The 13,253-nt window shown below is 63.5% G+C and overlaps 1 protein-coding gene across 1 annotated transcript in view; it reads left to right on the forward strand.

The window, feature by feature from the left end:
* The first annotated feature begins 9,664 nt into the window (after positions 1–9,664).
* Positions 9,665–13,253, forward strand: part of LOC112821984 (inverted formin-2-like) — a 13,337-nt gene continuing 9,748 nt past the window's right edge. The window contains exon 1 of the mRNA XM_025869258.1: positions 9,665–9,779. The gene's annotated coding sequence lies outside the window, so the exon portion shown is untranslated. The remainder of the gene's footprint in view (positions 9,780–13,253) is intronic.

The raw sequence follows: 13,253 nt of genomic DNA on the forward strand, positions 1-13,253 counted from the left end.
CAAGGAGAATGTGAGCCAGAGCCCAGCAGGGCAGACCCACCCAGGGATTGCCCCTGGGGACACAAACCCGACCCCTCAACTCAGAACGGGGTCCTCACTCAGAGCTCAGGGACAGCTCTCCCCCCTGGAACCCCCCCGGGACCATTTGGCGGGACCCCTACCAGCCCCTTTTCCTCTCCCCTCCTGCCTGGCCGTGCCACAGATCCTCCCCACAGGCCAAGGTCGCACAGGCATGCACACTGTCTAGCTCCGGGTATGGAAATCAGAAGGCCAAGTTAGAGTCCCTCTCCCCTGCCCTGTGGGAAAGAGCAGCAGCCACCCCACCCACACCCCTCTCCTCCAGTGACTGCTGCAGAAACTGAGCTCGGGGAGGTCTGGTCCCTTTGCCCAGGGCCCTAGACCCCAGACCACAGTAGGCACTGCCCTCCGTGGGAGCATCCACGCAGGCAGGCCCTGGGCGGGTGGCCTGGACTCGGACGGGGGGCCTCCGCCTTCCAGCCAGGGAAGTCTGAGGAGGTCCCTGGGGCGCTAGGGCTCCCGCGGAGGGTCCCGTGACGGCTGAGCAGACTCCAGCACCCTCCTAGTGTTCCTCCCTGTGTTCCCCCCCAACTTTGAGCTTCAGGTTCCCTAAGTCAGGAATAACAAAAGCCCCCTCCCGTCCCGACCAGGTCAATGGGAGGAGGGTGGGGGGCCGTGGAGAGGAGGGGGCCCAGGTGCTGAACAGCTGGTTTTCTCCAGGATGGGACATGCCGACTGCAGGGTGGAGCCCTGTTCCAGCAGGGACACCCAGATGTGAGCTTCGAGCCAGGCCCTGGCACCTGTCCTCCATGTGGCCTTGAGCGAGCTCTTAGCCCCTTGGACCCTGGGTGCCCATCTGTTGACAGGTGGTGCCACCAGCTGGACAGAGCCGTGTGACCGTGGGCTGGGCTGAGCCCCCTCCGTGTGCACCTGCGGCTCTGACCGCCCCTCCAGGGCGGGGCCTGGGGCTCCTCCCCACACTCTGCCCCTCTGAGCTTCCCGCTGCACATTCTGGAGCCGTGGGCACTGACCCACATCCCCATGCTGAAGCAAACCACAAGGCCGGGCCCTGGCTGAGCCGCCCAGGCAGGGCCAGAGGCACAACCAAGCACCCGGGTCCCAGGCCTGGCAGGCCCTGCCAAGGGCTGTGGGGGAGCCAGCCGCCCCTGGAAAGACCCAACATGGGGTGTCTTGGGGTCATGGTTAAGCAGAACTGAGGCCTCAGAGGAAGCCAGCATGGTGCTCAAGAAGGGTTCCCGAGTGTCCCCAACCTTTGTAAATTGCCACGTGCCCCATAAGCCTAAACTTACCTCATCCCCAGCAAATGCCGGGGGGCCTGGCTGGCTTCACTGTTGGGCATCCCTATCTCCCATGGTCTTTCCGGACAGTCAGCCAGGTGGCGGCCCATTCTCCCTGCGGCAGAAACCAGAAGCTGACCTCCGACACACACTCAGGCACGTGCAGACTCACACACTCAGGTCTAACCCCTGCCAGCTCCCGCCAGGTTGGCCCTGCCTCCCTGCCTCCCTCCCCACACCCAGGGGATCTTTCCCCATAAGGCTGGTACCCCTCCCCATCCCTGCTCAAGCCCTTTCTGCCCCTTCCCCTGCCCTCCCTGCCCTGTTCCCTGGCTTGTCCAGAAGAGCCTTCCCTGACTCCCCCAGCCCCCGCCCCTCAGCCCCCAGGCTACAGTAGCCGGGGGTCCCCACCGGGCCACTGGAGGGCTGCTCATCTCCCACCCTGGCCTCCACAGCACGCCTCTCCTTTTCACAGACAGTGGAGGCCACTGCTCGGAGGGTGTCACACCACTCACATCGTTCGACCCTCCAGCAGCCCTGGGTGGGACCCGCACCTCCACTGGTGTTCTAATGGGGCCCCCGGCTCCAAGCAGCCAGGGTGCTCATCCAGGACCTAGCAGCATGTGAGCACAGAACCAGGATCTGGGCCCGGGGTCGACGGCTACAGTGCTCCCAGGCTGGACCACTGGGCCACACAGCCCACCGTCCTCAGGGCATAACCAGCCTCCAGGCAGGCCCTCGCCAGGCAGGTCAGGCCCACTTCTGGAATGCGGCTCATGGGCTTGCACTCCCTGTCTGCACAGGGCCACGTGGGTGGCGGTCAGACTGCACCGGTCCCCCTGCCTCCCGGCCTCTGCACCCCCCACCTCCCACACACGCCCAGCCTGCCCATCCCCCTACTCGCCACCCCCCCCCAAACCAGCAGCCACTCCAGGGAGGCGGGTGATGATTCAGGTCTGAGTCAGCAGCTTTGGGAGAGGGACTCGGCCACCTCTTTGCCAACACAAGGCGGGAGCGGGGAGAAGAGTCCAGGTTCTGTTAGCTGGGGTCAGCAGGGTCCCCTGGCCAGCACTGAATCAGCCACAGCCCTGCTGGGTACTGGAGCCCAGAAATGCTCTCCTGCAGAAGCTTACACACACAGGGCCCATCGGGCAGGAGGTGGGTCCAGACCACCAGGAGCCAGTGAGCTGAGGTCTCCTGGCTGGAGGATGGCCTTCTGGGCTCACTCGGACTGCAGCCCCCCCCCGAGCCCCCCCACCCAGTGGAAACGGAGCTACAGCCTGACTCACTCACTCAGCACACATCCCTTGGCGCCCTCGAGGCAGGTCCTGTGCTGGGAGAGCAAACATGGGGGGGGGGGGCAGGGCGCCAAGCGCTGGGGCCATCCCCAGCCTGGAATGCGCAAAGAAATGGCTCTAGCTCTCAGCAAGGAGGGGTGTGAAGGGCTCCCACAAAGCTAAACAGGGAGGGGGCCCTTCACTGTCCCCCTTGCACAGGCTTTGAATCTGGATCTCACGAAGTCATCTGTGCTCCGTAAGTCAACAACAGGCATGATTTAAAATGGGAAAAAGACAAAGGACATCCTGGTGACAGCCATGGGCAGGTGCCACATGTGTCCCTCGCCTCCGTGGACCCGATGCGGTGTTGGCTGCTCCTGGCTGGGCCGTCGTGGGCTGGGGACACGTCTGGAAGGACCAGCTATAGGAGGGCTCTGGCAGGAGCTCCCCCAACAGCCAGATGCCCCCGACTTGGCAAAGGGTGCAGTTGTGCACACGGTCGGGAGACCACTCGCCAGGGCTCCGCCCATCAAATTAGAACTAGATTTTCCAGTTATTTTAAAAAAATATGGCCAAAGGAATAAGGAATCGGTGGATTGAAGGAAATGGGGGTGCCACCTTGGGAGGCCCCAAAGGGCTTCTCTGGAGAGGGACACACACTGGGTCGGGGAGAGCCTGGGGGCGTCCTAGAGGGCACACATCACAGGGACAGCCCGGGGTTCATGCTGAGGCATCCCTGCAGAGCTAGGGCGGGAGGAACTCACTCAGAACCCCCTACCCTGCACCTCCACCCCGCACCCCTTCGGCCACACCTGGTCTGGAAATCACAGGCTAATCATACACAAGCCTGTGCCAGAAAGAGAGGTCAAAGTTCAGGGGCAGAGAAGGGAGAACAATGACTCTCCCAGGGACCTGACTAGTGGAGAGGCAGAGAGTCTCCCCGGAGGGAGATCCAGGAAGGGCCAGAGGGAGTCAGGGAGGGAGGGGGGCCAGGCAGTGCGGGGGTGGGGGCCACCCCTGCAGAGCCAGCAGCCTAGGAACTGCTGTGGCCAGTGTCTGCAGAAGGACCACATTGGTGTTTGAGCTTTTTGGTTTGTTTTTTTTTTTTAACTCTCAAACCTCCGGCTGCCGTACAGGATACATCCTGGGCCCTGCCCGGCGCTCGGGAAGGTACGGGGGAGCTGGGGAGAGTCGGGAGGGACTGGGGGCAGAGACCTGGGGGGCAGGGAGGCTTTGGGAGTGGAGCAGGCCAGCTGGGGCACAAGGAGCCCCTTCCCCACCTTGGACTGAATCTGTCAACTTTATCCATGGGACAGCTTAGGCAGGTGCAAGCAGGTTCTCTTCCACAAAGGTGAAGAAGCTCAACGCCTAATTCAGGGGTGGCGGGGGCAACATGGAGGCCAGACCCGAACTCAGGTTATTCTGGGATGACAGGTGGCTGCAGTGTTGGGGGGGCCCGGCGCAGGGCTGAAGGCCAAGGGGTAGGTCAGAGTGAGGCAGGCACCAGCTGTGATCCCATTCATAAATACCTCTGTAACAGGCTCCCTCCCTAAAATAAAACCTTCAAGACCTACGAGGCCCAGGCTTGGCACCGTGTCTCTAAGAAACACAGTCCAGGAGCCAAAAACCACCAGCAAGGAATTCCAGACTTGGCCCCCATCTCTCTAAGAACACCAGGTTGAATCCAACCCAGCAGCCTAAACGCCCTTCTCTCCCTGCCCTCCGCGCCTCTCTGAGCCTCCTCCCCTTCTCCCCTGCCTCCAGCCCTGCCTCACTAGAGGGAAGAGAAGACCCACCCTTGAATCTGCAGCTTCAAGGCCAAGGGCAGGGTGAGGGGGAATAGTCCTGCTTGGTGCAGACCCTGGGCTTGGGGTGCAGAGGATCCCAGGGGCCTCTGCACCCTCGAAGCCCTAAGGATCCCCCCGGGGACTCCATCTGGTGTGCCCCCAATTACTCTCCCCTCAATTCCCAGGACCAGGGCTGCGCATCCCACTTGTCGGTCTAGACCTTCCGTGGGCAGCTGTGGCCACTGGGGGAGGCAGGGGAGGCCAGGGGCAGCGTGTCCCACTGGGGCTCTGCAGAAGCCCTAGGGCTGCTCCCTGCTTGGCAGGCTGCATCTCCAGCCATGACCCCGGGCACACCACCCCCTCAGGGCGTGCCACCAACTGCCTGGGGGACCGAGGGATCACTGGCCTAAGCCAGCTCAGAGAGGAGCCTGAGGGCAACGGGCCACGGACGCAGGGACCACAGACCCAGAGACCGGCCAGCTCTGCCAGCACCCCAGGCTCCATGCAGCTCAGCATCCTTGGCCTGCAGAGGAGCAGGTCCCCCATGCCTGCCCTCAGCGGTAGGGCCCCAACAGTCTCGGCAGCCCTGGGGCTTGGCGGTGGCTGTCTATGGTCACCACTAACACCGGATTTGCTTCTAGGGGACCAGGGTCAGGGTCTGCCAGCTTCTGGCCAACATGTCACCGGCTAATCAACATGTGACCTGGTTCTGTGTGTGTTTCTGGTTAGAGACACCTAATTTAGTGTAGAATTGACCCCTGAAATCTGTGCTGACCACCCCCCACACACAGTCGAAAATCCCTGTATAACTTTTAACTACCCCAAAACTTGACCGGTAACACAAACCCTCAGTTAATACACGTTGCGGCACTGGACCGCATTTATTGAGAAAGAATCCGTGTCTAAGTGGACCCACCAGTTCAAAGCTGTGTTGCTCAAGGATCTGGACGCGGCGGGCTCACTCCTTCCGAGCTCTGGCCAGCCGCTCTGTAACCGGCCCCTGAAGGAAGCCTCCTGACGCAGGTGTTCCCAGGAGGCGTGCCCCAGCCATTTCAACGGCGGAATCTCCGAAAACGCGGAACGCGCGTTGCTGGACAGGCGGAGAAGGGCCCTTGCTCACAGTGTGGAATGAGACCAGGAGGCAGGGCGTCGCCTCCTCCGGCCTCAGCTGGGGACCTGCTCGTTTGGGACTCAAAGTGTTTGCAGCCCTGGGCATGTTCCCAAATGGCTGTGGTTTTAGGGTTAGAAATACGTGTTAACCAGTAGGGAAGCTCACAAAACATGAGTGTCCTGTGAGTGTGTGTGGGTGCTCAAATGAAGGGGGGAGTGGCCACTCCCTGACCCAAGCTTCTACTGACCCGCCTGGCCATTGTCCCTCCTGAGAGCCGCTGTGCGGTCCCATCTCCTGGACCCCGATCCCCGACCAGGGGTAGGCCCAGACTGACCCCAGCCTCCTGCAAGCAGCCACCAACAGCCTGGCACTCAGGGGCTTCCTGCAGTTTGAACTGGGAACACAGAGGAACTTTGGGAAACTCTGAGAGGCTGCCGTGAGCAGGTACTGAGGCCAAGGGGTCACAGTGCTGAGGGAGAGACAGGGACGCTGGGAGGCCCTGCCTCCCACTACAGCTTCCCTGTCCAGAGGTGACCGGAGGTGTGGCGTCCTTATGGACAAGCACAGAGGGAGAATGGCTGCCCGAGGTGCCGCAGCTGCTCTGGGGCAAGGCTGGGTACCCAGATTCTTACTCACCAGGTAGAACTAGCCCTGAAGTAGATGAATGGATGGACCAGTGGGTGTGTGGGTGGGTGGGCAGGTGGGTGGGTGGGTAGATGGACAAATGGACAGGTGGGTGGATAGATGGGTGGGTAGGTGGGCAGATGGGTGGGTGAATGGGCGGGTGGGTGGACGGAAGGGTGGGTAGATGGACAGATGGACAGGTGGGTGGGTGGACAGGTGGGTGGGTCAGTGGTTCGGCATGCTTTTGCTGACTCCATTCTGTAGCAGTGTCAGAGATCATCTCAGGGCATCCCAGGAAGGAAATAAAACGAAAAATGTTTCAAAATGAAAGCAGTAAAGGGCATTCTGGGTGCTTGTCCAGGGAAATGAAACTGAAGGCCAGGCTGCTGCCCAGGGTCTCTGGGGGCCCCTGGGGGCCCCTCTGGGCTCATGGGTGACCCCCCCCCACCACACTCAGGTTTGTCATGGCTTTCACCTCCGCATCACACGTCAGGCAGGGAGACCGCTCTCTGAGAAATGCCCACGCCTGCCTTCCTGCTCCCAACACAGCTCACACTGGCAGAACCAAAGCATGCTCATCCCAGTCTCCGAGTTCTGCTTCCTGACGAGAGGCGGTGGCCAGCTCTGTGCAGGTCCGGGGGGATGGGAGGGCACCCTTGCTTTGCCGGAGCGTGGAGGAGGGGTGCATGCTCCCCCAGTGCCACGCGGTCGCCAGCCAGTGTGTCAGAGGCGGCAGGCCACGTGTTGGAGCTCCAGCGTGTTCCTTGTCCTCAGGCATCTGGGTATCCAGAGCTGGAGGTAGCCACGGGTGCACCCCCAGCTCCGAAAAGAGACCCAGGACCCGGGAAGAGACCTGCCAGGGGGACATGGCTTCCAGAAAGAACGTCCATCATTAGACGGGCTGAGTGTGCTGTCCTGGCTGCAGGAAGTTTCCGAGGTGGGACAGGAAACCAGGTCAGAAGGAGGCCTGGATGGGGCGTGCCTGGGGGTGTAGAGTCACTAGAAGAAATGGGGGCCCAGGTTGGGGGGGTGTCTCGGTGGTTAAGGCAGGATGAGCCTTACAAAGCTGAGGCATGGTGGGTCAGAGCCCAAGGCCAGAGGGAAAGCCACTCTGAGAGCAGTGTCCGTACCCGCAACCTGCCAGGCCCCTGACCTCGGCCACCCACTGCACATGGACACAGCCCCACAGAGACACACACTCCCTGCTGTCTTCGTCCGGCTCCGGCGGTTACCCGTTGGCCTGCAGTGAACTGACTCTGCCCTCAGGGTGCAGCACAGATGTGCCTCTCCCTGGTGCCTGCCCATGAGGCCTTGGACTGGGGACTCCTGTCCCAGGGCCTGCCTGCAGCAGGCAGGTACGCAAGGGAGAAAGCCCTGGGCAGGAGCCCACCCCGCTGGTGCCGGCCCCCTGCAGCTTCCCTCTCCTCCGTTGGGGCAGGGGGCCTCACCGCTGAGTGGGCCGCAGTAGGGCTGGCCAGTTGGCTGGGATGCAGACCCCGGCCAGGCCAGGCCTCCGCCCAGTCTCCGGGTGAGGCTCAGGATTCTGCCCAGCCCCCGGGCCCCGGGGGTGAGAGTAGGGCTGCGGGGCACAGAGATCCTGCTCAACGCTGAGCCCCCGGCTCGGCCATCCTCCCAAGCCCAGGCCCAAGGCTAGAAGGTCACTCTTTCCTCCACTGCACTCTTCCATCCACCAGGTCAACAAACACACCCACTGACCACAGCCAGTAGCAGCCAGGCGCCAGCTCAGGAGAGCAGTGAGTCAGCCGGCCCGTGTCTCCTGCCCCACCTCCAGGTCCTGCCAGCGCTGGGTGTCGGGCTCTGGGATCCAGGAGAGCATGGAGAGGCCTGAAACCCAGCTCCAGGGAGGGCAGGAAGGCTTCCAGGAGGAGGCCCTGAAGCTCAGAGGGTCAAGGAGAGGGGCAGGGAGTAAGACAGGGGAGGGCTGGCCAGCCTTCCAGGCAGAGGCACACTCGCCCGTGCAAGGACTCGGTGCATTCCAAGAATTGCTGAGTCCCCATCCAGAAGTGGCCATGACATCTCCGCGTCTCCAGGTTGGAGGGTGTCCAAGAGTCAGCAAGCACCTTTCTTGGCTGGCTCTCCTAGGTACTCAGGGGCCCTCATCCGGCACTGGCTTGTTGCCAGAAGCCACTCCTGCACTGGAGCTGACCCAAGAAGATTTCCTGGGCCGGGCAGAGGCAGGGAGTGGGCAGTTACAGGCCCTATTCCCACCTGACAGAGGCACACGGTGGGTCCTGGCGCAGAAGCTGGGGCAAGGCTGGGAAAGCACCTGGCCCTAAGCATCTGCACCCAGTGCCCTGCCCCCTGCCTCATGCCCTTCCGTTGTCAGTCAGTCCCACCCACCCGGCCGGCCTCCCCAGGGTCTGAATTCCACAGGTCTCTGGAAAGGTTTGTCAGACAAACCCAGGGACAGGGATGCTCTATCCGCATTTTCTCATCTTGCCCTGATTACAAGCTTTAGAAGTTCCTGTCGTTCTCCTTGACAGGCGGGGAAGCCGAGGCTTGAAGTCGATGTCCAGGCCAGACCTACACACTGAGTGCTGGAGCCGGGCCCTCAGGGCAGGGGCTATGTCTCCGCCGTCAGACCAGGGTTGGACAGAGCCCCGCCTGCCTCCACCCGCCCCCTGATGCACCCATGGTCCCCTGGGCCCTCAGGCCTGGGGCAGTCTGCTCCCTGTGAGCTCCAGCTGAGGGTTAGATATCAAAAGGGACTTCCAGAGCTGGGGGCCGCCTTTCCCTAGCGGGTCAGCCAGGCTTCCTGGGCCTGCTGTGGGCAGGCCCCCCTGGGCAATGTGGGGATCGTGGACCAGGTCCTGCAGTCCAGCAGGATTGACGAGGCAGAGGGCAAGAAGAGGCACGGCAGAGAACGTGGCCACAGCACTCCTGGAGGCCGCGAGCAGGGCCAGCTTCCTCGGGCCTGTTGCCTGCAGGCCCAGCCAGTTCAGGCTGCCCCAGACCCCTCAGACCCCATCCTGGGTGGGCCCTGGTAGGGCTGCTGAGAGGCCCGCAGGGGAGGGACCCTCAGACGCAGGATCCGGCTGGCCAGAGCAGGGGTCCCAGGTAGGGGGCAGAGGCAGATGAACGACAGCCCGACTTTGACTTTGCCCGAGCCCTGTGGCTGAGCGGGTCAGACAGCTTGCTGCCAGTGGGGGCTGGACCCGGAGGAAGGGTCGGAGGCGAGAAGATGGGGCGCAGGGGAGACCAGGGAGGCGGCCCGCAGGGAGGTCTGAGGTGGGGGGACCGCTTCCAGTTGTTTCCCAGGCCCCCCGCTCCGTGTGCTCCGCCCTCACCGCCACCCCCGCCCGCCAGGAGCGAGCCCAGCAGGGTGGGGAAGGGGCGACCTCTGGGGGCGGCGGCCGCGGGGGTACCGCCCCGCGAGGGGAGAGCCCCCGGCTGGCGCACCCGCCGCCGCCGCCGCCGCCGCCGCCGCGCCGGGCAGGGCGGGGCCTCCCGGCGACCCCTCCCCGACTCCGCCCCGGGCCGCGCCCGCTCCCCACGTGGCCGCGGGCTGGCGGGGCGGGGCGGCACCTCCTCTTCCGTGCGCCCCGCACAGCGGGAGCCCAGCCCGAGCGGTGCAGAGCCCGCGGTGGGCCGGCAGCCGCGGCCCCTGGCCCAACCCGAGCGAGCACCGCCGCGCCCCAGCCCGGTAAGTCCGCGCCTCTGCGCACCCCCCCCACGAGCCGCAGGGGAAACTGAGTCCGAGCGAGGGAGCTCTTGGGGCCGGGGAGGGGGGTTGGGGCAGCGCGGGGTGCGCCCCAGGGCGGCGGGCTCCGGGCTCCCAGCTCCGGGGCGGCGCCCCAGGAGCCCCTCGCACCAGGGCGCAGCCCACCGCGGACTGCCGACCCCGGCGCGGAGACGTGGCCCGCACGCACTGACGGCGGTAGTGGGTCGAGGGTCAGCCCGACCAACGCCCCGCCCGCTGCGGGCAGAATTTCCCCTCCCCGCGGCCGCCACATCCTGACCATGAATCAGCCACAGTTGGGAAAATAAACTTCAAGTTCGGGTCGGCAGCCCGGGTAGCCCCGCGAGGCGCGCGCTGGCCGGAGGTCCCGCCTGTGCTGTTGTGTCTGTAGCTACTTGGGCGCAGGTGGGCGCACAGGGGGCCCTGGCACCCCCACAGGCAAGCCTTGGGGGCATGAGTCCCCATCACTGCTCGGGGTTCCTCCTGGCTGGGGCTGGTAAGCCTGGGGGTGGGAGGCTGGTTCTGTGCTCCTCCAGCCCCACCCCTGAACCTCCTTCCTAAGGAGGGAACTGAGAAATGAGCATGACCTCAAGAAGAAACTGGGGTCACCACTTCCATCAGCTCCCAGCTGCTCCCGGGGAGCTCAGGCGGTGGGTTCTGTGTGCCTGGCCTCCTGAGGTTCTGTAACCTAGGGCCCCAGGATGGTGGCCGGCCTCAGTTTGTGACCACAGCGTTAGTGCCCCATCCTAGCCGGCCACACCAGGAGTCCATGTAGGCGGAGATGGCCATGACCCTGGGAGAGCTGCAGTTGGGAACTTCCCTTCCCACCAGCCCCGCCTCCTGCCCCCTCAGGCAGTGGGACCTGGGCAGGACTTTTACCTGCTCTGGGCCTCAGTTTCCCCATCTGCACCCTGAAGGATGGGGACAGTGGTTCAGGCGTGGACCTTCTCCCTGTGGCTCTCAGTGGAGAGGAAGAGACCCAGAGCAAATGCCTCAGATGCCTCCACGGTGCTGTCCAGGGCAGGGAGCCTTTGGGGAGAGGGTGCTGCAGACCTAGGGTATCAAGTATCCGCATTCAGTGCCAGGTCTGGAGTCTGGGGCCTCGCAGTCAGTGCCACACTCCCTCACCAGGACAGCACCAACTTCTGATTTAAAAAGCCAAGTTGGGCAGTAGCCCCCAGCTGACCCCTGCCCAGGCCCCACCTTCCGCCTCCCCCGAGGAGCTCGGGGCTGATGGACAGGTCATCCGAGGGGCCCTGCTGGGGAGGGGACCAGGGTGATCTGTCTGTCAAGGTTGCACTGCTTTCCAGCAGAGAGTTAACTCTCAGGTGAGGCCCCCCCCATTCTGTGGAGGTGCTGATGGCTGTCGGAGCTAATTGCACACACCCCACATGCCGGGACCTGGGAGCTCCTAACCTTACGTACACTCTGTTCGCCTTTCATCAAAGTGCAGTGATTTTCCAGGCTGGAAAAGTTAACAGGTGCCTGAGGGCTGGGGAGGGATGGAAGGCAGCCGGAAAATGTCAGGCACTGCCGGCAGGTGCAGGGCATGATGCGGTCGCCCTGGCTCTGGACCAGGGCAGGGAGCGTTCTCCAGGGCACCCAGAGGAGGAACCGGAGGCAAAGTTCCCCCACAGTCAGGGATGGGGTCTGACTGAGCTGCCTGGATCCTTCCTGCTCTGGTCTTGCACACAGCGGGTATCTAGTAGTTGCATGGTTTGAGGCCCAGTGGACACAGTGGATTGGGAAAGGCATGTCCACCTCTATTTCAGGACAGTGGACAGAAGTGGGTCTAGAGGAGACAGCCCAGGATAGGTTGAGGCCGGGCAGGAGCCAAGGTCTCTTCAGGGCTGTCCCCAGACAGCGCCACGCCTGGGGGACCCTGGATGCCCAAGATGATGAGGCTGGTTTCAACCCATAAGGAAGGAGTGCATGTGAGGGGTTGAACTCCCCATCGCTGGAGGTGTGAGAGCAGGGTCTGACCCCGGCTGCCTACCAGCACCACCCTGGGAAGGAGGGTCTTGCCCGTTCCTCCTCTGAACACGGGGCAGACTGGTCCTGAGTGGGTGTGGGGTCTGTTCATACAGCTGCCCCATCTACGCAGCGTGTAGAGAAAACTCCAAGATGAAGGGAAGCTCTTTGGCGGTGACCGCCAGCCTCCTCCCCAGCCAGGCAGGGAGAGAGGGGCAGGGTGGGCCTGCACCTTCCCCAGGTGTGACTAAGGAAGGGACGGACTGGGTGTGGGGCTTCTCCGGCCCCGCTCTGCCAGGTGCGCAGCAGAGCCTGGCCTGTGCACGGCAGCATTGCCCAGTGCCCTGAGCAGGGTCTGTGTGCAGAATGAGCGAATGAGCACAGGAACGAATGAGCCAGCCTGCCACGTCCCCGCCCCACGGCCTCCAACCCTCACACCGACCCCGTGAGGCGTGGGTACTGTAATTATCATCTGTTTCCCAGAAGAGGAACCTGAGGCACGAGGCTGTTGGGTTGTAGAATCAGCAGTGCCATTGTGGCAGGACACATTTATAAAGCCCCTACTGTGTGCATCAGCTTCTATGCTCACCTCACTGCTCCAGTGGGCTAGAGTGCGGGCGTACAGGAAGTGCTTCCCCGGGGTCAAGGTGAGAACTGGCTGGTCCCAGGGGGGCACCTGGAAACCAAGGCTAGCCCCATGTCCCTCGTCACTGCCACAGAGACCTGTGGGGTCCCAGCACCACCACTCTGGGAATAAGAGAGCTTTGTCCTGGCCAAGCAGCACCCCTGGGACTCCCAACAGGGGAGGGGGCGGGCACCGGGGCACCCACCTGTGTGACTCCAGAGCAGCCCATGCAGACCTGGGGGATGGTCACAGATGCTGGGATGACTAGACCACACAGAGGCCCCTGCCCCGGGGCGACCTGAGGACAGAGTGCCTTCTGCCTGCCCCCCTCCCGGCTCCCCTCCACCCAGACCCACCTCATCCCTGCAGTTTTCCCTGGTCAGGGCACCCTCCCATGTGCTGCTGCAACACCCTCCACCACCCCCCTCCCTGTGAGCTGGGTCCAGGCGGGAAAAGAGGGGCTGGAAGGTGGACAAGAGCCCCCTGCTCCCATGAGGTTGGCCTGGGCGACCCCACAGGGAAGGCAGAGCCCCACCGAGCCGGAGTGAGTGGCCAGGGCCACTGAGGGTCATCGGGTAGAGCCATCCATGGGTGGGAGACCAGTCAGGAAACACACTTGGGGGGGTGGGGGCAGACTGTGCTTCCCATTTAGTAGATGGTGCCTCTGAGGCCTAACCTCCAAGCCTGGTGTTGAGCTAAGCCAGGGCACAGTGGGTCAGAGAGGAGGAGGCCAGTTCCGCACACACACACGGAGCCCTGGGTGATGGCTTCCCTGCACTGTCCCCAGCGCCCATCATGCCCAGCCAGTGCCCGTCCCCACACACGCTCACACACACACACAC

This window comes from Callorhinus ursinus, unplaced genomic scaffold (genome assembly GCF_003265705.2).
Source record: "Callorhinus ursinus isolate GAN/ISIS: 27379988/994484 unplaced genomic scaffold, GSC_fseal_2.0 scaffold8, whole genome shotgun sequence".
NCBI lineage: Eukaryota > Metazoa > Chordata > Mammalia > Carnivora > Otariidae > Callorhinus > Callorhinus ursinus.